The 27,290-nt window shown below is 35.8% G+C and overlaps 1 protein-coding gene across 2 annotated transcripts in view; it reads left to right on the top strand.

The window, feature by feature from the left end:
- Positions 1–27,290, top strand: part of FMN2 (formin 2) — a gene marked incomplete at both ends in the record, with an annotated part of 335,919 nt that overhangs the window by 125,444 nt on the left and 183,185 nt on the right. The window lies entirely within an intron of this gene.

Below are 27,290 nucleotides of genomic sequence, written 5' to 3'. Positions count from 1 at the left end.
CCCTAAGTAGAACAAATAATCATCTCTACCACGTGTTAATGTCTTATTTTATGTGTATCCTCATGGTACATATTAATCAAATTTTAGCAATTGCTTTTTTCCAGAATTAGCTGTCTAGAATATTCACTTGATTGAAATCTATCTAAGATATATGGATGGAAAGAAAAAAACAAGTGGGCAAAGAAAAAGCAGTGAGCAGGAAGTCTAGTAATTAATGATATATTTGGTATTTCGTTGTATTCTAACTTAACTGGGTGCTTTTTAGAAACCAACTAAACAGTCACTGTACGTGGTGTATGCAAGGAAGTCTCATATTTAGTTCTTGCATATTCATTTGGTGTTAGATCCTTCGACCTATTCTGTGACACCTGAATCATGAAAAGAATGTGCGTTTGGAGAAAATCATTTCCAAGGAACATTTTTTAAATGATATACCCAAGGCACTTGATCAGAAAATGAGATTGTCATAAATTTCTCTTGGGTATTATTCAAGAAAGTATAGTAAAACCCCATAATAATGAAACCCAGATAAAAGGTTTTGCTATTGATGCAGGGTACGGTAAAAGCACATGGAGGCAAGAGAATCCTGAGAAGTGCAATCTTGATGGACAGTAAAAGAGAGAAATGGGACCCCAAATCCCTAGGTTTATCCTTTTCCAGTCTCCCTAGATGAGTGGCAACTCATGGATGATTCCTTGAATTTTTTCTTTTGACCTGGAAGGTAACCAGATGTATTACCTAGAGTTGTTTCCATTGCTATTTATTTCAGAGCAAAAAACTCCCACCAGGCAGATGCTGCCAAATGTAGTCAGGATCCACCAGCTGAGTTGGTGGGCTGCTTCACAGGCATTTCTATTAATCTGGGAATGATTCAAACGCGAACAATATGTAGTTGAATGTTTCAGAACCTTATATTGTCTTTTAACTGGGCTCTGATGATGTAAGAGCAGTGACTATGAAAAATTGGACAGTACTTGGAACATTATAGGCACTGAGTAAATATTTATTTAGAAAAATAGAGCAGTTGACTGAAGGAAGGCTTTATAAAAATCAGTAACTATGCCCATTAATAATTAAAAACCAAAAAGTCATTCATCTCATAATAATCAACACAGTGAAGGTAGCAGTGTTTACTTTAACAATAAATAGAAAATCACATTTTCTCTGTAGAGGTTAATATTAAAAATAATCCTTTTTTTGTAATATATTTGCATATATATATTACATATAGTCAGGATCCACTAGCTGGATCTTAAAATGAGTCATCATATTTGTTCTCATGGATGTATCAGAGATGGAAAAGCTGTCTGGGCAAGAATATGAATGGAAAGTGCAGACATTAAGGAGAGTGTGACAGTAAGGATAGTTGTTTGATAAATAGGCAGATGTGACTCATCTGATAGAGATATGTCCTTTTCCACCAATGAGATTCTCTGAAAACCATACCTGCTTCACCTCCCATCGCCATTTATTTCTGTTACATGAACTCAGATAAAAAGATGCTTCATTTGCTGCCCAAGATTATAGGACTTTATAATTTATTTGATACATAGTACTCCAGTTCTAGCTAAATCGTCAAAATTTCAAATTCAGCTAGTTGATATGGCATGACATTTTAAATATGAACCATGCATGTGTATTGAACATCATTTCAACAATCACCTCACTCTGTCCTTAAGATGTTTCATAAACTGTGGAAAGAGAATTTGCCAGTGCTGTAATTTGCTCTTGGCTGGAGACACTTGAGAGTTTTTGGAGCACCCTTCTTCTTGAATCCTGATGAACTCATTCGGCATGTCCTCAGCCTAGATCTTGGTTATAAGTTTTTCATTTCAGATCTGTTTTCATAGGAATACAAATATTTTTTTCTTGTATGCTGGAGAGAGGAAAAATCTGCTGTGAAGTGAAACATTGCTGAAGAAAGCTAATTTTATTTAATTTAGCTGTATTTGGCAGAAAAATCTATCCATTCCATCTACTTGAGGCATTTAAAATTTTGTCTAAGGAAGATGTTTTCCTATAGTTTCCTTTTAATGGGAATGTGTACTGATTGTATACGCAGACATTTTGGTACCTCATGATTAATTTTTCAGTGAAATTAATGGCTTTAATGCTGTGGACTTTGTTTATGAATGTATTTCAAGCAAGTCTTATATACAATGGAAACTAAAAGTTCTTTTCTTTAAATATTAAAAATAGTCAAATAATTTTTCAGTGATTTATTTTCTTTAATGAAAGATAGTGATTGAATGCACTGGTATTTAATGAGGTGACTGTGCTTTGTTTATTCTTTTGGAAGAGACATTTTCAGTGCACATTGTTATTTGGCTTAAGAAGGAGGAATGTTATTCTCAGTTTGAAGACTAATGTAATGATGAATATCTCAAATTTCTCGATCATTTTTAGAATGATTTAGAACCTCAAACAAAACACATAGAATTTATATTTGTTCTCTGATGAATTCTTAGTTTATCCTTTATTTTGAAGTATTACAACATGAAAAGATAAACTGAGACGCTATTAGGATTTTTTTCCTTGTTTGGTTTTCTATTGATCACCTTAACAAAGTGAATATGATACTTATACATTAGAATTAAATATTAATCTGCTGACAACAGCAACAGTAGCTCTCAAAGAAATGAGGAAAACAGAAAAAGCAATCTTATATGATGCCCATGTTTAAAACATCCATACCATACATACTTGACTAGTTTTAGGGTATGCTTTAGAGCTAGTAAATATTTAATCTAATCTTCTTTACATTGCAGGGTAAATAAGTGGTTATTAATGTTGGTAATGATTCTAAATCTCAGGGTCTTTCAGTTCAAATAAAGATTAAGTTTCAAGTTTATGAGCAGGAAAATGAAAGAATTTGATTTGAATGATTTTAATTATAAGAGTTGCCTTTAAAAGCAGTTTTGCATTTATCCAGTGTCTAAAGAGGTCATAAGCAAATATGGTTTAGTAAACACATAGTAGTAGGAACAGTAGTACTAGTAACAACAGTAGTAATTACGACATGTCGACAATGAAATAATCATGGAAACCACAGGTGTATGTTGTACTTTAACTTCTAACTACCATGTGATAGTCTTTGTTTTTTAGCACTGTACTTAGATTAATTTATATACAACATGTAATCTTATGAAATAGACACCCAATCCATAATGGATAATACAGAAAGCTGAGTTGTAAAAGAATTAAATAATCTTCCCAGATTAGTAAAAGACAAAACTTTTGTTCAAACTTTAGCCCTGTATCTCCAAGGCCTGTTCTTAATAATTAAGTATGAAATGTGGATATGAAATATTTTACATGAGTATGAATACATTATTTATATGAAGATCAGAATACTTTTAAAAAGAATTTGATTTTGTATGGCTTTTCACATATGCTCAATATTTAAATGACTGTAGTTACACTTAGGAAATTTTGTGGGGATACTTTTAAAGTTTTTTTGTATATTCTAGCAGATTTTGACAGTTACATAAATTATCATGTTACTAGACATGACATTGGCTCAGTTAAGTAAAAGTTTGAGGGATGTGAACTTTAGATGCACATAAGTTTCTGTAAATGGTAAAATCAAATACTTTTTGCTTGTGGAGTGTAAATGCTGGTTGGGGATGTACAGCCACTGTGGTTAAATCTCACCAGATGTTCAGTGATGATACTTTAATTCACCCCATGACAGTAAAGGAACCATCTCTGTAAAACATACCTTATGTAAATGATATCTAATCATGCTTAAAAGATCTGTTAAGGAAAATGCAACCTAAAATGTAAATTTGCACACAAGAGTTAACAAGAGTGAATAAGAAGAATCTGTTTTTTTTTAATACAAGACTGACATTTGTATGACTTTTTAATACAACAAAAGTTAATCTCTTTTGTTCTGTTCATCAGATTCAAATGCTCTGCCCAAAGAATGGAGGAGAAAAATGAGTCATGATAGCTAAATATTTGTTGGTTTTCAGTTTCTGAAACATGATTAGAAAAATAGAGTTAAATTTGCTACTTATAAGAGCAAGTATTGGAAAGATTCATTAGAATCTCCATTTAGTGCAGATATAAATGTTAAGAAATTAGACATTTGATATTCTGTTCAATCTTTCCATTGTGCTTGCTGAACAAACCTCTAAAAAGGCTTTTTTAAGGTAAAAATTAATAATAGCAGTGAGAGAAGAAGCAATCATTCAGATGTTCCTGTATGAGACTATACTATGTAATGCCTCTAAACATTCTTACATGAATACTATAATAATTATCACTGAAGGGCTTCCTAATAGGTTGGGCATTGGGAAAATATATGTGGTATATTACAGGTATTTTATGCCACTATAATATTAACTTACCTGAAAAGGAAAAGGGAGAATATATTTTACCTGTAAATCTTTCTTACACTTTTATGTATTTATTGTAAATTTCATTTTTAGATTTAAAAAAATGTTTTGTCATATCAATGGATGTGTTTCATAGTGTGAATTGAATGACTGAATGTAGAAGTCTAGTTTTATATATTGGAGACAATTTTCCCTGTCATAGCTGACAAGAATGTGTTTTGGTTGATTTGGACAGTTATATTTGTCTTTTACACTAAGTATCTAAAATAATGTCTGAAATGCCAAATATCTTATAATAAGACATTTTGGAATTGCTTCAGAGATACATAATAAACTCTTGGTACTTAGTAACTTTTAACTTAACATCTGTTTTTAATAGAATACATTCCTCTTGCAAGTCTTAAAAATGTATTTACGTAGAAAACCACATTAAAATACAAAGCTGTAATTAACTAACAAGATTTTGTAGAACCTGGATTTGCTTTAGATGTTGGAAGATTTATTATTTTTGAAGATGTTATTCCTATAACTATTTGTGGAGCATACCCAATCAATGCAAAGAATGCAACAATAAACCCCTTTATTTTAAAATTTCCTTCAGCCTCAAATTGTTTCTATGCTTCTTAGTAATAACTTGAAAAAATTCCAATGGCATAATAAAAAGGAAATATAAATAGGCCAATGATCCTTGACTTTGCTAGATTATGTATTAGGAAAATTATTTTTGATTAATTGTACATTGGAGTGCACAAAATCTAATCATGATGCTGAATATTAATTTATTTGGATTTTATGTTCATAGCATTTGATGCTATTGAGATTCTTTCAGACTATGTATTTTATTTTATTTTTTTTTTAAATAATAAATTTTATTTTTATATTCCCCCATACAATTGCAAACGCCCCATTCTGACCCCAATCCTTCCCCTCCCGACCTCCACCCCCCAAAAAGTGTCTCTGGTTCATAGTTTTTTGTTGATTTTGATTTTCACTTTCTTATATTCATTTTCCTGGTCCCTTATTTAAGTTTCCTAGATTCCTGCTATGAGTGAGACCATCCGGTATTTTTCTTTTTCTTTTTGGCTTATTTCGCTGAGCATGATCCCTTCCAGCGCCATCCATGTTGCTGCAAATTGCATGTGTTTATCTTTTTTGAATGCTGAGTAATATTCCATGGTATATATGTACCACATCTTCTTGATCCAGTCATCTATTTTTGGGCATTTGGGTTGTTTCCAAAGCTTAGCTATTGTAAACAGTGCTGCTATAAACGTAGGGGTGCAGATGCTCTTTGGAATTGATGTTTCTGTGTCCTTTGGGTAAATACCTAGGAGTGGAATTGCTGGATCATATGGAAGCTCTATGTTTAGTAGGTCCAGAAATCTCCACACAGCTCTCCATAGTGGTTGGACCAGTTTGCACTCCCACCAGCAGTGCAGAAGAGTTCCTTTTTCTCCACACCCTCGCCAACATTTGTTGTTGCTAGTTTTTTTAATATGTGCCATTCTCACTGGTGTAAGATGGTATCTCATGGTAGTTTTGATTTGCATTTCCCTGATTACAAGTGATGTTGAACATTTTTTCATATGCCGGTTGGCCATTTGCATTTCCTCTTCAGAGAAGTTTCTTTTTAGCTCTTCTGCCCATTTTTGGACTGGATTATTTTCTTTGTTGTTGCTGAGTCTCATCAGCTCTTTGCAGATTTTTGTGATCAGTCCTTTATCATTAGTGTTGTGTGCAAAAATGTTCTCCCAGTTGGGGGGTTTCTCTGTTTTTGTTATTGTCTCTTTTGCTGTGCAGAAGCTCTTTAATTTGATGTAGTCCCTGCTGTTTATCTTTGTCTTCACTATCACTGCTTTGGGTGATGTGTCTGTAAAGATGTCTTTGATGTGCAAATCCCGTAGTGTTTTGCCTATATTTCCTTCTATGTATTTTATGTTTTCAGGTCTTATGTCTAGTTCTTTAATCCATTTTGAGTTGATTTTTGTGTATGGTGTGAGGTAGTGGTCAAGCTTCATTCTTTTGCATGTAGCAACCCAGTTTTCCCAGCACCATTTATTGAACAAACTTTCTTTGCTCCAATGCATAGTCTTTGCTCCTTTGTCAAAGATTAGTTGACCATAAATCTGTGGGTTTATTTCTGGATTTTCTATTCTATTCCATTGGTCTGTATGTCTGTTCTTGTTCCAATACCATGCAGTTTTGATGGTTATGGCTTTGTAGTATAGTTTGAAGTCTGGGAGTGTGATGCCTCCATTTCCTTCTTTTTTTTTTCAGTAGAGCTTTGGCTATTCGGGGTTTTTGGTGATTCCATATGAATTTCATCAATAATTGTTCTATTTCTTTGAAGAATGCCATTGAGATTTTGATTGGAATAGCATTGAATCTGTAGATTGCTTTTGGTAGGATGGCCATTTTAATAATGTTTATTCTTCCAATCCATGAGCAGGGGATGTCTTTCCACCTCTTTGTGTCTTCTTCTATTTCTTTTAATAGTGTTTTATAGTTTTCTTTGTATAGGTCCTTTACCTCTTTTGTTAGATTTATTCCCAAATATTTGATTTTTTTGGTTTCGATATTAAAAGGGATTTTTTTTTGATTTCTTTTTCTTCAGATTTATTGTTTATGTATAGGAAGGCTACTGACTTTTGCGTGTTGATTTTGTATCCTGCCACTTTACTGAATTGATTGATGAGTTGAATTAGTTTTTCTGTGGAGATTTTGGGGTTCTCTATGTATATTATCATATCATCTGCAAATAGTGATAGTTTGACTTCTTCTTTTCCTATTTGGATTCCTTGGATGTCTTTCTCTTGTCTTATTGCTCTGGCTAGGACTTCCAGTATTATATTGAAAAGCAGTGGTGAGAGTGGACATCCTTGTCTTGTTCCAGATCTTAATGGAATTGCTTTCAGCTTTTCACCATTGAGAATGATACTGGCTGTTGGCTTGTCATAGATGGCCTTTATGATGTTGAGGTATGTTCCTTGTATCCCAAGAATTTCAAGGGCTTTTATCATGAATGCGTGTTGCACTTTGTCGAAAGCTTTCTCAGCATCTATTGATATTATCATATGGTTTTTATATTTCTTTGTGTTGATGTGTTGGATAACGTTGATTGATTTTCGATGTTAAACCATCCTTGTGTCCCTGGAATGAATCCAACTTGGTCGTGGTGAATTATCTTATGGATACATTGTTGGATTCTGATAGCTAAAATTTTTTGAGGATTTTTGCATCAGTGTTCATTAGGGAGATTGGCCTATAGTTTTCCTTTTTTGTGTTGTCCTTATTTGGTTTTGGTATTAGTGTAATGTTGGCTTCATAGAATGTGTTTGGTATTGTCCCTTCCTTCTCAATTTTTTGGTAGAATTCATTTGTAAATCCATCAGGTCCTGGGCTTTTGTTTTTGGGGAGGTTTTTGATTACCATTTCAATTTCGCTAATTGTAATTGGTCTGTTTAGGTGTTCTATTTCTTCTTTATCTAGCTTTGGGTGATTGTAGAGTTGTAGGAATTTGTCCATCTCCTCTAGATTGTTGAACTTGTTTCCATATAACTGTTCATAGCAGTTACTGATTATTCTTTTGATTTCTGCTGTGTCCGTTGTGATTTCTCCTCTTTCATTTATGATCCTGTGTATTTGTGCTTTCTCCCTTTTATCCTTTGTGAGCCTGGCTAGGGGTTTGTCTATTTTATTGATTTTTTCAAAGAACCAGCTCTTGGTTTCATTGATCTTTTGGATTGTTTTTTTAGTTTCAATTTCATTTATTTCTGCTTTGGTTTTTATTATTTCTTTTCTTCTACTGGTTTTGGGTTTTTTTTTGTTGTTCTTTTTCTAGATCTTTGAGCTTTGAGATTAGGTTGTTTCTTTGAGTTCTTTCTTGTTTTTTGATGTGAGCTTCTATTGCTATATATTTTCCTCTTATTACTGCTTTTGCTGCATCCCATACATTTAGGATATTGGTGTCCTCCTTGTCATTCAATTTAAAGAATTTTTTAATTTCTTCTTTGATCTCCTTGTTAGTCCAGTGGTCTTCCAGTAGTGTGGCTTTTAATCTCCATGAGGTAGGATAGTTCCTTGCCTTCTTTTTATGATTTATTTCTAGTTTGATGCCTTCGTGGTCAGAAAAGATGGTTGGTATGATTTCAATCTTGGTGTATCTGTTGATGTTTGTCTTGTGCCCCAGCATGTGATCGATCCTGGAGAATGATCCGTGTGCGCTTGAGAAAAATGTGTACTCCGTTTTTTTTGGGTTTAGTGTCTATAGATGTCTGTTAAGCCCAAATGCTCTGGGTCCTTATTTAGAGCTTTAGTTTCTTTACTTATTTTTTGTCTTGTTGATCTATCCATTGTTGATTGTGGTGTGTTGAAGTCTCCCACTACGTATGTGTTTTCTCTGATGTCTGTTTTCAGAGAGGACAACAGTTGTCTGATATATTTTGGTGCTCTTTCGTTTGGTGCCTATATGTTAATGAGTGTTATTTCGTCTTGAAGTATTGTCACCTTAATCATAATGTAGTGACCATTGGGGTCTCTTTTTATTTTTTTGAGTTTGAAGTCTGTTTTATCTGATATAAGTATAGCTGTTCCTGCTTTCTTTTTTGGCCCATTTGCTTGTAGGATTGTTTTCCATCCTTTGACTTTGAGCCTATTTTTATCTTTTGTAGCTAAATGTGTTTCCTGGAGACTGCAAAAGTTTGGGTTTTGTTTCTTAATCCAGGCTGCAACTCTGTGTCTTTTTATTGAAGAGTTTAGTCCATTTATATTTAGAGTTAATATTGATATGTTAGCATCTGTATTTGCCATTGTGTTTGTCTTTCCTTTGATTTTATTTATTTATTCTTTTAATAACTTTTTTTTTTTTTGGTCTTCTTTTGTTGTTATTCGTCCCTCTGAGGTTCTGGCTTTAGGATTCCTTGTAGTATTTTTTGCAGTGGGGGTTTAGTCGTAATGAAATTCCGGAGTTTCTCTTTGTCTGGGAAGGTCCATATTCTTTCTTCATGGAGGAAAGAGAGCTTTGCGGGATAGAGTATTCTTGGTTGGCATCTGTTTTCTTGGAGTCTGTTGACTATGTCCCTCCACTCTCTCCTTGCCCATAGTGTTTCTTCAGAGAAGTCTGATGTCAGCCTGATTGGCTTTCCTTTGAATGTTATCTGTTTCTTCCCTCTTGTCAGCTTCATTATTTTTTCCTTGTCCTGGATTCTTGGGAGCTTTACTATTATGTGTCTTGCTGTGTTTTTCCTTTCGTCGTGGAAGTTTGGTGTTCTTCTTGCTTGTTGTATATCAATTTTCAGCTCCTTCTTCCCATTTGGGAAGTTCTCTTCAATTATATCCATGAATATTTTCTCTGTTCCTACATCTCTCTCCTCTCCTTCTGGAATTCCTATAACTCTTATATTTCCTTTCCTCATGGAGTCAGATAGTTCCCGAAGTCTTTCTTCATTCTTTTTCCTTCGTACTTCTCTTTCCTTTTCTGTTTTGGTTCTTTTTATTTCTGTGTCTTCAAGAGTAATTATTCGCTCTTCCATTTCACCTATTCTGCTTTCATTGCTTTTCCCAGAGTTCTTTAGTTCCTCCAGTAATTCTTTGATCTCCTGCATTTCTTTTACTTCCCTCTTTAGGGACTCAATTTCCTTCTTCTGATCTATCACTTTTTTAATCATGGCAATTTTAAATTCTCTTTCTGGAAGGCTCAGAAGTTCTTCCAAGTTGCTGTCGTTGCAATCTGGGGAGTGGTTTTCTTTTTGTGGTGTCCTTCATTCCTGAGGAGTTGTTAGGTTGCGTGTGGTTCTTCTACTCCCTACTGTCTGTTTTCTAATTTGTCGTATGCATTGGGACACTGTGTTGCTCGGACTGACTGGCATCTTGGGTGAACTTCTCCGCTTCCCTCTGGCTCCTCCAGGAGCCATCTCTGTCTTCTGGGGGAGCTTTCTGCTGGTTTTAGGCAGTTTTTACTGAAGAAATGTCACTGTTCTAAAATGGCGAAGCGGGATGCAGTCCCTGCGCCTCCGGTTTCAGGCACACTCTTCTGCGCACCCGGTCTGCCCCGGACGTGGGTGCCTGCTCCCTCTGTGGGCTCAGACTGCTGGTCGGAAGGGGTCTGGCGTGGGCTAACTTCCCGGCTGGCCACTGGGTCCTGCAGAAGCCTTCTGCCCTTTTCAAGCCGACTTAAGAAATTTCCTGTTCTATGGGGTGTTAGTGACTTTTTTTTCCTGGTCGCTAGGTGGCGCCAGAGATCTCTCCTATTGTCCTTGGGGGGCTGTTTTTCGCCTCCCCCCACCCCGTGGGACAGGGAACAGAGCGGGAATGGTAGGGTACACCTCAACAGCTTTGGGGTGCTGTGTCTGCCTTGTGCCCCACCGTCGTGGAGAACCCTCGCCCCGAATTTTCGTGCCCCGGGTCTCAGTTCAAAGCCCTCAGTTCCAGGACGCGGGCTGTAGCCCAGTTCAGTGGCGCGGGAATGGCGCCTTTTGCACTGCTCCCGTGCCTGGGCGCCTGGTTCCTGCTTACTCAGGGAGGGACCTTCACCTCAGTGAGGACCTCCGTGCGTCTCCCCGCAAGCCTAGGTCGTCTCCCCGCAAGCCTAGGTCGTCTCCCTGCAAGCCTAGGTCGCAGGTGCGGGGACCTGGGCAGCCGCGATCCTGGTCTGCACTTGCTTTTCAAGCGCGCCGCTTTTCCACGCAAGCTTACAGGCAGCCCGGGCTGTGTGCGCGTCTCCTGGGGTCTTTGTTCTTCTCTCAGACTATGTATTTTAAAAGGGAGTGTTGGTTTTTAATGGCTGGAATGTTCTGTTCATCGTGTTCCACAGGAATTGATGATAGGGATGTTTAGCAAATCATTGTTTTATGATTATCTATGAAAAGCAAAATATCCTTGTTAAAAGTAAGGAAGGACTTTTTGGTCATTTACAGAATCTAAATTCCATTTGATGCAGATGATGGGAGAGTATTTTCTCAATTCTGGTAATATGGAGTGGAGCAGTGACTCCAGAGAAATTTGGGGAGCTAAGAGAGTGAGCACCAATTTCTTGCAGTGTTGTACCTTTTTCTTGATCTGATAGAAGCACAGTTTTTCCATTTCAGCAGGAGTACAATAAAGAAAAGAAGTTGCTGTTCCAACCTATAAGAGAAAATATTATGTAATCCAAGTGACTAGATTTGAATTAATCTTCATGCTCACATATATACTATAAATAATAAGAGCTGTGGATGGATATGAGTTGAACAGAACAGGTTGGCTGGATAGGGTGAGGCTTTGTGAAAGAGATGGGATCTCCAGAGAGAATTAAGGTTGCATTTTTTTAATGGCACCATGCATAAAGCTTTAATGCGCCATGAGTAAAGGGTGCATTTTTAATACATCACTTTATGACAACCATAGGAAATCATAGATTTTTCCATGTGGGAAACTTCTGAGAGTTTCAGAAATATGAGTAAAACTTGTGAATATAGATGAATGTATTTCCTTCTTATCCTCCTAGCAATACCCTATGTGTATCATTTTAGATAGAAGGATGAAAATTGTTTTCAGATAAATTGAGTGGGATATTTTATTTTTTTTTATTTTAATTATGTTACTTATTTTCTTACACAGCTGTTTTAATTTTGGGACAGTATTTGATTTCTCCCCTCAGGTATAGCCCCTGTAGTTTTCCCACCACCATGACACACTGATCCATCGCCACATTCCCTTGTGCTCTTCTCTCCCTTGTTTTAACTCCTTGCTACCCTTTCCTCTTCTGTATGCCTCAGATCCATTCTGTAAATAAGTGAAACAACCGGACATTTATCTTTTTCCTTATGATTTATTTCACATAGCATCATCCTGCCAGTGCCCTCCATGTTGACACAATTGGCATGAGTTTATCTTTTATTTCTGCTAAGTAGCATTCCATTGTGTATATAAACCACATCTTGGTCCATTCATTTGTTTTGTGGCATTGAGGTTGTTCCCATATATAGCTGTTGTAAATAGTTCTGCAATAAACATAGAATTCAGGTTTCTTTTTGAATTAGTGTTTTTGTGTTCTTTGGGTATATACCAAGGAATGGAATTACTGGGCCATCTGTTACTTCCATTTTTAGTGTTTTGAGGGACCCCCACATATCTCCCCATAGAGACTGCACCAGTTTACATTCTCACCAACAGTTTAAGAGGGTTCCTTTTCCACCACATCCTCTCCAGCATTTGTTGTTTCTGGTTTTTTAATATGGTACATTCTCACAGGAGCTAGCTGATATCTCATTGTGATTTCCACTTGCATTTCCCTGATAATAAGTGATAATAAGTGATGTTGAACATTTTTTCATATGCCTGTTGGGTGTTTGCATTTCTTCTTTGGAGAAGGGTCTTTTTGCTGCCATTTTTTGATTGGGTTGTTTGCTTAGTTTTTGTTGAGTTGTGTAAGATCTTTGTAGATCTTTGATATCAGTCCCTTATTAGATATATGGTGTGCAATAATTTTCTTCCAGTCAGTAGGGTGTTTCTTTGTTTGGGTTGCTGTCTCTTTTGTGGTATGGAAGATTATTAGTTTGATGTAGTCCTCCCAGCTATTTATATTTTTCTGTGTTTTCCCTATAACTGGAGATAAATCTTCAAAAATGTTCTGAGGTTTATGTCATGGAATGTTTTGACCATGTTTTATTCTATATATTTTATGATTTTGAATCTTACATCCAAGTTTTTTTTATCCATTTTGATTTTATTTTTGTGTATGGTGTGAAATAGTAGTCTAGTTTCATTCTTTTGCACATGGTAGTCCAGTTTTCCCAGAAACATTTATTGAAGAGGCTTTAATTTTTCCAGTGATTATATTATCTGACTGTTTTTGTAGATCAGTTAACATATATGTGTGGTTTTATTTCTGGGCTTCCAATTCTATTCCATTGGTTTGTGTGTCTGTTATTTGTTCCAATGCCATGCTGTTTTTGTTATTAAGACTTTGTAATATAGTTGGAAATATGGAAGTGTAATATCTCCATTCTTCCCCTTTTTGGTCAGGAGAGCTTTGGCTATTTGATTTTTTTTTTTTGTGACTTTATATGAATTTCAGCAATATTTGTTCCATTTCCTTGAAGAATTCCATTGAAATTTTTTTTGGAATTGCATTGAAACTGTAAATTGTTTTTGATAGGATGACCATTTTGATATTGTTTCTTCTCATCCATGAACAATGTCTTTTCTACTTCTTTGCATCTTCAATTTCCTTTAGCAATGTTTCATAATTCTTTTTTTTGTATAGGTTTTTCACCAACTTTGTTCAATTTAATTGCAGGTATTTAAATATTTTTGGTACAATTTTAAATGGGGTGATTTTCTTTATTTCTTCCTGTTCAGTTTGATTGTTTGCATTGGAAGGTTACTGATTTTTGTTTCTTGATTTTGTAACCTGCTACTTTACTGACCTGGTTTATTGCTTTAATTATTACTTTTTAAAAAGATTTTTATTTATTTATGCATACAAGAACCAGGGTACAGGCGAGATATGCAAGAGGGTGAGAGGATTCCCTAGAGACAGAGTGGGAAACAGAACAGGCAGACTGACTGAAATACACTGCTGAGGGAAGTAGCAGGCAAGACAGGAGAGGTCTACCACGCCATGTGTGTATCTCTGTGGCTGGCGGGGATTGAACCTGCACTGCAGAGGCTGTAGACAGCTTCACAGTGCTGCTCTCAACTGCCTGTGCCACCAGGGAGGCCCCTGTTTTAATTATCTTTCCATGGTTTTTTTTCCATGTATTTTTTTAGTGTTTTCTCTGTGTTATTATAACATCTATAAATAGTGAAATTTTTATTTCTTTCCCAAATTTTTAAAAATCTTATCTTTTATTTTTTTATTTTTTTTTAATTAAGTAGGATTGTATTTATTCTCTTGGCCTATCTGTGTTTTTCACTTTTCTGAGTTGAGCAGCTATTACTTAGAAAAGGAACACAAGCATTTATTTTGATAGATATTTCAAGGAAAAGTAAAGAAATTTCAGGCAGATGGAACCAATTTTTTTTTAACTGTCTTTTTCTTACCTAATTGCTCTAACCCAGACATCCAGTATTTTATTCAAATGCAGTGGTGAAGTGGACATCCTTGTCTTGTTCCAGACCTTACTGAAAAGGCTTTCAGTTTTTCACCATTGAGAATGATGTTAGCTGTGGGTTTGTTGTATATGATTTTTCTCTGAAATTATTCAAGGGCCTTCATCATAAATGGATGTTCAGCTTTATGAAATGATTTCTTGGCACCAATTATATGATTGTATCATTTTTCTTTTTCTTTTTCTTTATGTGATGAATTATTTTGATTCATTTTCACATGTTGTGTCCATCCTTGTGTCCCTGAAATAAATCTCACTTGTTTTTTTTTTTTTTTTTAAAGATTTTTTTATTTATTTATACAAGCACTGGGTACAGTCAGAAGCACGGGAGGGTGAGAGAATTCACCTGAGTCAGAGTGGAGAGCAGAGCAGGCAGACTGACGAAGCATACTGCTGAGGGGAGCAGCGGGAGGCAGGAGAGGTCTGTGTGCCATGTGGGACCTTCGCTGGTGGCCGGGGATCGAACCAGTGCTGCAGAGGCTGCGGGCAGCTTTGCAATCCAGTGCTCAACTTCTGCACCACCGGGGAGGCCCAATCTCACTTGGTTTTGGTGTAGAATTCCTTTGATGAATTGTTGTATTCAATTTGCCAAGGTTTTATTGAGAATTTTATCATCTTTGTTAATTGGTGTCGGAATCATTGTTCATTGGTGGGAGATTGGTGCAGGATTGTTGTGTTTTTGTGTGTGTGATGTCTTTGGTTTTTGTATTAGTTTGTAAAATGTGTTTTGTAGTATGTCTTCTTCCTCAATTTTTGAAACAGTTTTTGGAGGATAAGCATTAGTTTTTCTTTGAACATTAATTAGAACAAACTTGTGAAACCACCTGGTCCTAGGATTTTGTTTTTTTGGGGACATTTTGATTACTATTTCAATTTCCTTACTTGTAATTGGTTTGTTCAAGTATTGTATCTTCTTTATTCAGCCTTGGGTGATTGCATGATTCTAAAAATTTGCCTATCTCATCTAGACTGTTAAACTTATTTGCATGTAAATGTTCATAGTAATTATCTCCTGGATTTCTGTTGTGTTCATTGTAATTTCTTCTCTTTCAGTAGTGAGCCTACATATTTGAGATTTCTCCTTCTTTTTCTTTGTAAACCTACTTAGAGGTTTGTCTATTTGTTCATTTTTTCCCAAAGAACCAGATTTTGGTTTCTTTTGTAATTTGGACCATTTTTTTTTCTTTTTTAAAAATTCTATTCCATTTGTTTCTGCTTGATTTGTTATTTTCATTCTTCTACTGGATTTTTTTCTTCTTGTTCCCCTTCCTCAAGATAGGAAGTTAGTTTGCTTCTTTGAATTCATTTTTGTTTCTTGGTGTGGGCCTGTATTGCTTTTTTTTTATTATTTAAATTTTATTTTTATATTCCCCATACAATTACAACCCCCTTATTTTGACCCCAAGCCCTCTTTTCCCCGCCCCCCATCCCCCATAGAGTGTCTCTGGTTCATAGTTGTTTGTTGATTTTGATATTTTCTTTCTTATAGTTATTATTTTTCCTGGTCCCTTATTTAAGTTTTCTAGATTCCTTCTATGAGTGAGACCATCCGGTATTTTTCTTTTTCTTTCTGGCTTATTTCGCTGAGCATGATCCCTTCCAGCGCCATCCATGTTGCTGCAAATTGCATGTGTTTCTCTTTTTTGATTGCTGAGTAATATTCCATGGTGTGTATGTACCACATCTTCTTGATCCAGTCATCTATTTTTGGGCATTTGGGTTGTTTCCAAAGCTTAGCTATTGTAAACAGTGCTGCTGTAAACATAGGGGTGCAGGTGATCTTTGGAATTGATGTTTTTGTGTCCATTGGGTAAATACCTAGGAGTGGAATTGCTGGATCGTATGGAAGCTCTATGTTTAATGTGTCCAGCAATCTCCATAGTGGTTGGACCAGTTTGTACTCCCACCAACAGTGCAGGAAAGTTCCTTTTTCTCCACAACCTCGCCAACATTTGTTGTTGCTAGTATTTTTAATATGTGCCATTCTCACTGGTGTAAGATGGTATCTCATTGTAGTTTTGATTTGCATTTCCCTGATTACAAGTGATGCTGAACATTTTTTCAAATGCCTGTTGGCCATTTGCATTTCCTCTTCAGAGAACTTTCTTTTTAGCTCTTCTGCCCATTTTTGACTGGATTGTTTTCTTTGTTGTTGTTAAGTCTCATCAGCTCTTTGTAGATTTTTGTGATCAGTCCTTTATCATTAGTGTTGTGTGCAAAAATGTTCTCCCAGTCGGTGGGGTTTCTCTTTGTTTTTGTTATTGTCTCTTTTGCTGTGCAGAAGCTCTTTAATTTGATGTAGTCCCAGCTGTTTATCTTTGCCTTCACTATCATTGCTTTGGGTGATGTGCTTATATGCTTCCTCTTAATCCTGCTTTTGCTGTGTCCCATACATTCTTGGAGGTGGTGTCCTCATTTTAATTTTTTTTATTTCTTTGATTTCCTCATTAACTCAGTGTTCTTCAGTAGTTTGTTTTTCAGTCCCACATAATGTGGGTCTTTATTTTTGTAGTTGATTTCTAGTTTGATATCTTTTTTTTTATGATTTATTTATTTATTTAATATTTATTTATTTATACAAGCACTGGGTACAGTCAGAAGCGCGGGAGGATGAGAGAATTCACCAGAGCCAGAGCAGGGAGCAGAGCAAGCAGAAGGACGGAAGTACACTGCTGAGGGGAGCAGCGGGCGGCAGGAGAGGTCTAAGCGCCATGTGGGACCCTCCTCCAGTGGCCAGGGAGCAGCCGGGGATCGAACTGGCATTGCAGAGGCCGCGGGGCAGCTTTGCAACCCAGTGCTCAACCGTTGCACCACGGGAGGCCCTCATTTATTGTTTCTAATAAATGTTTCAGCTGGAGTGTTTAGGGTTTTCTATCTTCAAATAATGATAAGAATTTTCCTTCTTTTGCAATCTGGATTCCTTTTATTTCTTGTTGCCTGATTGTTCTGGTTAAAACTACTTCTAATACTGAACTTATTATGAGTAGTGAAAGTATACTTCCTTTACTCATTCCTTATCTTAAAGGAAAAGCTCAGTTTTTGACCTTTGAGCTTCATTAGCTATGAGTTTATAATATACTGTGTTTATTATTTGATCGATTTTACACAAACTCTATATGCCAAGCGTTTTTGTCATAAATGGGTGCTGTGTTTTTTCAAATGCTTTCTCTGCATTTCTTGATATCATCATTTTTGTCCTTTTATTGATTTTTCATATGTTAATTAATTTGTATATGTTAAACCATCCTTGCATCACTGGAATAAATACAAATGGTCATAATATATGATCCTTTTAATGTAGTGTCAAATTCCATTTACTATTACTTTGTTGAGAATTTTGGCTTTTTTATTTATTTTTTATTTTTTCTTTGAAAATAAGAATTATTTATTTCATATAAAGTTTTCCAGCAGTTTTCACAATAGTTGTCATTTTGAAGATGCTTGGAATCTTTAATTAAATCTTAAAAATAATCTTTATTTATTTATTTATTTATTTATTTATAATAAATTTTATTTTTATATTCCCCATACAATTTCAACGCCCCCATTTTGACCAATTTTGGCTTTATTATTAATCAGAGATATTGGTCTACCTTATGTGTGTGATGTCCTTCATATGGTTTGTTGTTATGGTAATATTGGTCTTATAAAAAATGTTAGGAAGGGCCTCCGCTGGTGGCACAGGGATTGAGCACTGGGCTGTGAAGCTGCGCACAGCCTCAGCAGCACCGGTTTGATCCCTGTCCGCCAGAGGAGGGTCCCACATGGTGCGCAGACCTCTCCTGCCACCCGCTGCTCTCCTCAGCAGTGTACTTCGTAACTCTGCCTGTTCTGCTCCCCGCGCTGGCTCTGGTGAATTCTCTCACCCTCCTGTGCTTCTGACTGTACCCAGTGCTTGTATAAATAAACAAATAAATCTTTAAAAAAACAAACAAATAAATAAATAATTCTTTAAAAAAATGTTAGGAAGTATACCCTCATCTATTTTAATTATTTGAAGTCTTGGTATTATTTCCTCGTAAATCCATTTGGTCTTGGACTTTTGATTTTGGTGATTTTTTTAATTTCCTATTTGCCATTATTGTGATGGTCTATTCAAGATTTCTTTTTTTTTTTAAGATTTATTTATTTATGCATACAAGAACTGGGGAACAGGCCAGCAGTGTGGAAGGTGAGAGGATTCACCAGAGACAGAGTGGGGAACAGAACAAGCAGATTGACTGAAGTACACTGCTGAGGGAAAGCAGTGGGTGAGTCAGGAAAGGTCTGCTGTGCCATGTGGGTAGCTCCCTGGCTGAGCATCGAACTCGTGCTGCAGTGGCTGCAGACAGCATCATAGGTTGCATCTTAACCCCTTGTGCCACCAGGGAGGCTCAAGTTTTCTATTTCTTCCTGGTTCAATGTTATTAAACTGTATTGTTCTAAAAATTTATACAGTTCTTCAAGATTATCAAATTTATTGATGAACAGTTGTTCATAATAGCCTTTTATAATCTTTGAAATTTCTATGATATCCTTTGTAATTTCTCTTTATTTCTAATTCATTTTATTAAAGTTTTCTCTGCTCTTTGTGAGCCAAGCTATATAAATGTGTTGTTTGTTGGTTTTATTTATCTTCTCAAATCACCAACTCTTGGTTTCATTGATTTTTTTGTTGTATTATAATTTTGTTTTCTAGTTCTTCTTTAAATCTTATTATCCACTGTCTTCTATTAACTTTTGACTTTTTTTCCACATTGCTTTAAGTGTAAGGCTAAATTATTTGCTTGAGATTTTTCATGTTTCTTAATGTTGGTCTTTATTGCAATTAACTTCCTTTCACTTTTGCTGCATCTACAGATTCTGATAATATAGATCTTCATTTTTGTTTATTCAGTAATACGATGATTATTGAGAAGCATGTTGTTTTGTTTAAAATCTTTTGAAGATTTTCCAGTTTTCTTTTTGAAGTTGATTTATAATTTTATAGTGTTATGATAAAAAAATACTTGGTATGGTTTTAATCTTCATAAGTTTACTGACTCTTGATTTGTATCCAAAAATATGGTCCTTATCAATATGCCATGTGCACTTGAAAATGTTTTGGGGTGAAATATTCTGTATATATTTATTAATCTCATTTGATCTAACATGTCCTTTATGGTTATTGCTTCTTTACTTATTCTCTGTCTTGATTTGCCCATGATTGTAAGGGGATTTTAAATTACCTTACTATTAGTGTATTTTTGCCAGTGTTTCACTTTAGTTTTATAATTTAGTTTTGGTAATATATACAATTAGTTTTAGTAATTGCTTTTTATGTCTTTTTTCTTGCTTTATGCATCATTGGTTTGTATCTTTTCACTGTCGTTAGTTTTTAATTATCATATAATTCCTCTCTCATTCTGTTATAACTATTTTCAAATGGAAATCTCATTTATTTGATATAAGTATGGTTGTTCCTGCCTTGTTTTGATTATCATTTGCTTGTAGGATTGTTTTTAATACTGACTTTCTATTTTTATTTTTTTATATTTATTTATTTAAGCGTAGAAGAACTGGGGTACAAACCATAGGTGTGGGGGGTGAAAAGATTCACTGGAGACAGATTTGGGAACAGAACAGGCAGACAAACTGAAATACACTGCTGAGGGGAGCAGTGGGTGAGACAGGATAGGTCTGCTGCGCCATGTGGGTAGCTCCCTGGCTGGCCAAGGATTGAACTTATGCTGCAGAGGCTGCAGATAGCTTCATCGTGCTGTGCTTAACTCTTTGAACCACCAGGATGGCCCTTAAGACTGACTTTAAATCTACATTTGTCTTTAGAAATAAGATTGTTTCTTAGGTTTTTCTTCTCTGGATTTTGTTTTGAGGTTTTTCTTCTATGGATTTTGTTTTAAATACCTTTAAAACTGTTCTGTACTTGAAACTAATTGATGGATAGATTTCAAACTTGTTATGATGATTCTAATTTTTCTTCTCCCCCTGTACATTTTGTATTTTTGATGTCTTCTGCTTCTTGATAGAATTTCCTTTCAGATGGCTTTAATATTTCTTGCAAGGCCAGTTTAGTGGTGAAGATTTCTTTTAAATTTTGTTTGTGAAGTTCTTTATCCTCCTTTATTTTTGAATGACAACCTAGTAGAATAAAGTATCCTTAGTCAAAAATTCTTTTCATTGAGAACTTTAAATATATCATACCAATCCTTTTTGGTCTACAAGGCTTCCATTGAAATTCACAGATAATGATATTTGGATTTCTCTGTGTTTATTTTTTGTTTTTCTCTGGATGCTTTCAGTATTTTTTCCTTGTCACTAATTTTTAGCAGTTTAATTATAATATTTTTTGGAGTATATATGTTTGGGTTTATTATGCATGACACTTGTTAGACCTCTTGGATCAGAATGTTTATTTTCCACATTAGGGATATTTGCTATTATTTCTTTAAAATGATGTAGGTCTTTGTTTTTTAATGTTGTCCATCAAGTCTTTTACACAGTTTTCATTCTTTTATTACCCTTTTTGCTGGTCTGCATGAGTTTTCTACTATTGTGAATTCACGCTTGCTGATTCTATGAGCTGCTGCTTCTGTCTACTGTCAAGTTCCTCCCACTATTGTATTTTTTTTTAAAGATTTATTTATTTATTTATACAAGCACTGGGTACAGTCAGAAGCACGGGAGGGTGAGAGAATTCACCAGAGTCAGAGTGGAGAGCAGAGCAGGCAGACTGAGGAAGTACACTGCTGAGGGGAGCTGTGGGCGGCAGGAAAGATTGGCGCGCCATGTGGGACCCTCCTCCAGTGGCTAGGGAGCAGCTGGGGATCCAACCAGCACTGCAGAGGCTGCGGGCAACTTCGCAACCCAGCCCTCAACCGCCATGCCACCGGGGAGGCCCCCACTATTGTATTTTTTAATTCAGTTATAGAATTGCTCATGTTCATTATTTCTGTTTAAAACGGTGTCGTTTTTTTTCTATCTTTGTTGTAAATCTAATTTTCTTCATTAATTTTTTTTTTTTTAGTTCAATCAACATAGTTAGGACTGTTGCTTTAAAGTTATATTCCAGTAAATTACTGAGTTCTGCTGGATTTAAATTTTTCCCAGGGAATTTTTTTATTCTATAATGTATAATATATTCCCCTCTATTATTTGTAATTTTATGGGTGAGCTAAACAGTTTTCGTTCCTTGTCTTGATGCAATGGTCTTATATTAAGATTACAAATTGCAGCGTATAATCCTAGGTTGTTTGTTCCTAATCCTGGGTGTCTATTGCTTTGTTACAGTGACACTTCTGTGCCTATTTGGATGACTGGGGCTGTCACGCTGGCAAAACATAGTCACCAGGAAAGGGGCATAGGATGCTTAGAGGTAACTGCTACAGACTACTACCAAGAGTTCAAAGCTCTAAAGTAGTTTCTAGTACTGGAGTTTATATTGGGATTTGAACTATCCTCTTCCCATCGAATAGGTCCTCAGTGCTTCCCCAATAATCTTAGATGAGCATTAATTCCTCAGCTGTGGTCTAGCTCTAGTTAGTACCTTCTGCAGGTAGTTTCCCCCAGGTATATTGGAAACAGCAGAACGATGGGTTCAGCCTGCAAACAGGCTGATGTCTCAGCTGCCATCACAGGCAGAAAATGGGTATGTTTCTCAGGATTTGTAGGCTAGGAGTTCTCAGTTCTGTGTGGAAGACTGCATTGTTGATATACCTCTCTCAATGCTCTCTCAGTGACTGTGGAATCTGGAGGGGGCTATGGTTGGGAGAGAGCCTACTTCCTATTAGGATACAACTGTGGCCAGGGTCTGTTCCCATGTCCTTTTATGTAGTCTTTTCCTGAGGTGCGAGCTCCTGCTTTAAATCTTTAACTAGAGGTGATTTAAACTTTGACTAGAATCAGCCAGCACCTTTTGGTGAGTAATTTTCCAGCAGTGGCCCCAGGCTGGGGTGGGATTGGTATTTAGCATAACACAGCAAATAGTTTTCCTTTTGGAATTCTTTTGTGCAGGGCTCTTCCCACACACATAAAGTTCCTTGAAAAAGGCCTTCCCCACAGGCTTGAATTCCAGTTGCCTATCTCAATAATCACAGGTTCAATGTGCTAAACACCACATTTGATAAGTAATATGATGGCAGGTAAGTGACTGATGTCTTAGTCAAGCACCACCTAGTGACAGTGGGGTGGGCTGTTTTACCCTTTGGTCCTCATTCTTTCCATCATTTCTGCTGTATAATAAGATACAGGAGGTGAATCTGGCTTCTTTACTCTTCTGTCATCTTTCCAGAACTCATAAATTTTCTTATTTGATATACATACTCACAATTATATTATAATTTTGCCTGTGGGAAGTGATGTTTCTAGTCTGATTACTCAGGCATACCTCAGTGTGACCAAAATTATTGTGATTATTTGAGGACATAAGTTTAAAACATGCTTATTTACCTAATTTTAATTGTCTCTGATTTTTGTCTGCTTTTAAAACTTTAAAATTTTATTTATTGTTTTGTTTTTCAAAAGGTAGCTATTTGTTTTTATTTTCTGTTTTCTTTTCATTGATTTCTGATATTGTTTTCTTCTTTTTGTTTGCATTCAGTTGTTTCTTCTAATTGTTAAGGTTAGCAATTTAAGTCATTGGTTTAAGACCATTTTTGCTTTTTTAAAGTAAGGATTACAGCTATAAATTTCCCGGTAAATCCTACCCTAGTCCCATCCCATATATTTGATACATGGTACTTTCATTCTCTTTAGTGTCAAATTTTTTTTTATTCATTTATTTTCAGTTGAGTTTCTATTGGAATACTCCCAATACTATGGTATTACTACTGTAGTATACCCACTGCCAACTCACCTTGCTTCAACAACATAGACCATTGTGCGTCCTCCCTATTTGTTCTTACCCTTTTCACACCCCTCCACTCCCATGGAGCTTTAATTCTGTAGTCAGCTATCAAGTGTTAGTTTTTAAACTAGTCTTTATTTGACTCTTAGTTTATTTTATATTCCACATATTAGTGACACCACAAATTTATCATTCTCCTTTTCACTTATTTTTCTCCTCTGACTCATTTTATCTTTCTCATTTGTCTTTCTCCTTCTGACTTGTTCAATTTATATTATCCCTTCAATCTCTATCAATGTTGTTACAAATGGCATGAGTTTATATCTTTTTTAAAAAGATTTATTTATTTATGCATACAAGAACTGGGGTGTAGACCAGAGGTGCAAGGGGCGTGAGAGGATTCACCAGAGAGAGTGGAGAGCAGAACAGGAAAATCTATTGAAATACACTGCTGAGGGGAACAGCAGGCAAGGCAGCAGAGGTCTGTTGCGCCATGTTGGTTGCTCCCTGGCTGGCTGGAGAACAAACTCATGCTGCAGTGGCTGACTATAGCTTGATAGCACTGTTTTTAACCCCTGCACAACCAAGGAGTCCTGAGTTTATATCTTTGTATCACTGAGTAATATTCCATTCTTTATATATACTGCATCTTCTTGATTCACTCATATGTGCTGGGGTACTTACATTGTATCCATAATTGAGATATAGTATATAGTGCTGCAATAAAAATGGAAGTACAAGTACATTTACCTTTCAAATTACTGTTTCTGAATTTTTTGGATAGATGCCTAAGAATGGAATTACTGGGTAGATGGCTGATACATTTTTAAGATTTTGAGACACCTCCATATTGCTTTCCTTAAAAGGGTTGGGCCAGTTTCCATTCCCACTAGCTATGTAGGAGGGTTCCATTTGCTCCACGTTCTGACAAGCATTTGTTGTTTCTGGTCTTTTCATTATGGACCATTCTTATAGGTGTGTTATGTTATTTCATTGTGGTCTTGGTTTTCATCTCTCTATTTTTTTTTTTTTTAAATAAAGTCTTTTTTTTTCTATATTTTTGCACTTTTTTTTTTTAATAGAGGCATGTTTTATTTATTTGTTTGTTTGTTTGTTTGTTTATACATGCACTGGGTACAGTCAGAAGCGCGGGAGGGTCAGAGAATTCACCAGAGCCAGAGTAGGGAGCAGAGCAGGCAGAAGGACCAAAGTACACTGCTGAGGGGAGCAGCGGGCGGCAGGAGAGGTCTGCGCGCCATGTGGGACCCTCCTCCGGTGGCCGGGGAGCAGCCAGGGATCGAACCGGCGCCGCAGAGGCCGCGGGCAGCTTTGCAACCCAGTGCTCAACCGCTGCGCCACCGGGGAGGCCCGGTTTTCATTTCTCTAATAGTAAGTGATTATGAAGATTTTTCATGTGCATATTGGTTGTTTGAATGACTTCTTTGGAGAAATGTCTGTTTAGTTTTTTCTCTTTTTAGTTTGGATATTCATTTTGTTTTTGTACAGTTTTATTGTTTATTTGCCTATATTTGATATTGGCCCTTGTCACAATTTAGTATGCAAATAAATATTTTCTCCCATTCAATAGGGTGTCTTTTCATTTTAGTTATGGTTTCTGTTCACTGTACGGAATGTACAGTACTGTACTGATGTAGTCCCAGTTGTTTATGTTCTCTTTTGTTTTCCTTGCTGGTTGGGATGAATCCTTGATAGTATCACTAAAAATCATACCATAAAATGTTTCATCTATGTTTTCTTCTATGTATTGATATTTTATGGTTTCAGGTTTTACAGGCAAGTATTTGATTCATTTTGTGTTGATTTTGGTGTATGATGTGAGATAATGGTTTAGTTTCATTCTTTTGTATGCAACAGTCCAGTTTTCCCAATGCCATTAATTGAAGAGGCTATCCTTACTCCCATGTATGTTTTTGACTCCTTTTTAATAGATTAATTGTCCATATATGAGTGGGTTTATTTCTGGGGCTTAATTCTATTTCATTGGCCTGTGTGTTTTGTTTAGTACCAGGCTGTTTTAATTATTATGGCTTTATAATATAAAACTTTAAAATTTTAGACTGAATTATGTATTTATATTTCATTTTGAAACCACATTATTTCTAATATTTTTACTATATTTTAGGTGTTAATATATGAACTTTAAAATTTACTTAATTTTTTTTTAAAGATTTATTTATTTATTCATACAAGCACTGGGTATAGGCAGAAGCGTGGGAGGGTGAGAGAATTCACCAGAGTCAGAGCGGAGGGCAGAGCAGGCAGAATGACAAAGTACACTGCTGAGGGGAGCAGCGGGCGGCAGGAGAGGTCTGTGCACCATGTGGGACCCTTGCTGGTGGCCGGGGATTGAACCTGTGCTGCAGAGGCTGCAGGCAGCTTTGCAACCCAGTGCTCAACCACTGTGCCACGGGGGAGGCCCAAAATTTACTTAATTTTAAGTAGAAACTGTGTCTGAAATATTTCTTTAGTAAATTGTTTGGAGGTGGGCCTTATATATAGACAGAGGAAGAATTTTGGTGGGTTCTCTTTCCAGCTAAGCACAATTTAATTGGTAAAAATCATAACAAAAATACTTGTTTAAAGTCTTTGGAATTTGTCCTAAAGGCATACAGGAAATGGAGAAATAATCTTTGAATAAAATCTACTAGAACTCAGCAATAATAAGGAGAGACTGTGGCATTTGAGCTGAGACCCATTCCATTACCAGCCACCCCATATCTTTGTTGTGGAAACTCTGCCTCAGGCATGTGCAGTCAAAGAGATGGGGTCTCTCTCCCAGCAACTCTGTCTGTGGTTTTATCTGAGGAAAGGGAGGATGTTGACATTTAATTTATTTCCCAGTCCCCCTGTTGCAGAAGTTCTATTTTTGGTAACCTGTAAGTTGCATGCATTCCCAAAGCTGTATATTCTGAGGAATAATTAGAGAGATAATATCCAAGTTATTTGTTCCTGGATGAATGTAGGGAACAATTCTGTAAAAGTCCTGAACTATGGTAGCAACCTCTTACCCTATACATGAAATGCTTAGTGATAAAATTCTAAGTGGTTAGGGATGCTTAAGCATAATATTCTATGGGTTAAATCTAATATGCCCACCCAGAGGGATGATTCCTAGCTAGCTAGGCTAAAAGGTAAAATGATGGGGAAAGAAAATATATAGTGTACATTTATTAGTGTAATAATTAGAAATTAATTAGGTCAGAAATTAATTTTGCTGAACTAGTTTGTCTCAATCTGGAAAAAAAAAATGAAGCACATGAGCAATATAACTAGCACTGGGGCAGGGAATGGGAGATTAGTATCCAGCGTGGCTACAATATGTTATCTTGAATGCCTAGTTTTCAACAACAATAATTGTACAACATATAAAAATATGTGACTTACATAAAAGCAAACAGACAATTCAAAAATTATCCAATATTCTATACTCAGTAGACATATACTCCAAAGCACCACTCTCTGAATATCACCAGAAAACTAACGGAAACTCTAAGAAATAAAGGAAGGTATGATGACAGTGTATCATCAATTTGAAAATATCAAATGAAGAGAAGGAAATTATAAAAAAAACACATAGTTGAAAGCCAAATTAAAAAAAAAATCACTGGTTGGTTTAATAATTGATTTGTCTCAGCAGAAATAACAATCAGCAGACTTGAAGATAATAGAAACTGTAATCTGAACATTGGAGAAAAAAAAGAGTAAAAAGATCACAGATTCAAAAAAATAGGGGATATCAAATAACCAGTGTTCCTGAAATTGAGTACCAAAAGGAGAGGAGAGAAACATGATAAAAAAAAAATTGAAGCTGTAATGGCTGAAAACTCCCCAAATTTGATGAAAATATACACTTTCAAATTCTGTGAACTTCAATTAGGCAAAATAAAAAAATCGATATCCTGATACATCTTAGTCAAAATATGGAAGCCAAACATAAAGAAAAAAAAATCTGAAAAGCAGTTAAGAGAAAAACAGTTTATCATATGCAAAGAAACAATAATTACATAAGCCTTA

Source organism: Talpa europaea (genome assembly GCF_964194135.1).
Source record: "Talpa europaea genome assembly, chromosome: 14".
Lineage (NCBI taxonomy): Eukaryota > Metazoa > Chordata > Mammalia > Eulipotyphla > Talpidae > Talpa > Talpa europaea.
Note: the sequence above shows the minus strand (reverse complement) of the source record. Positions and strands in the feature narration are given on the sequence as shown.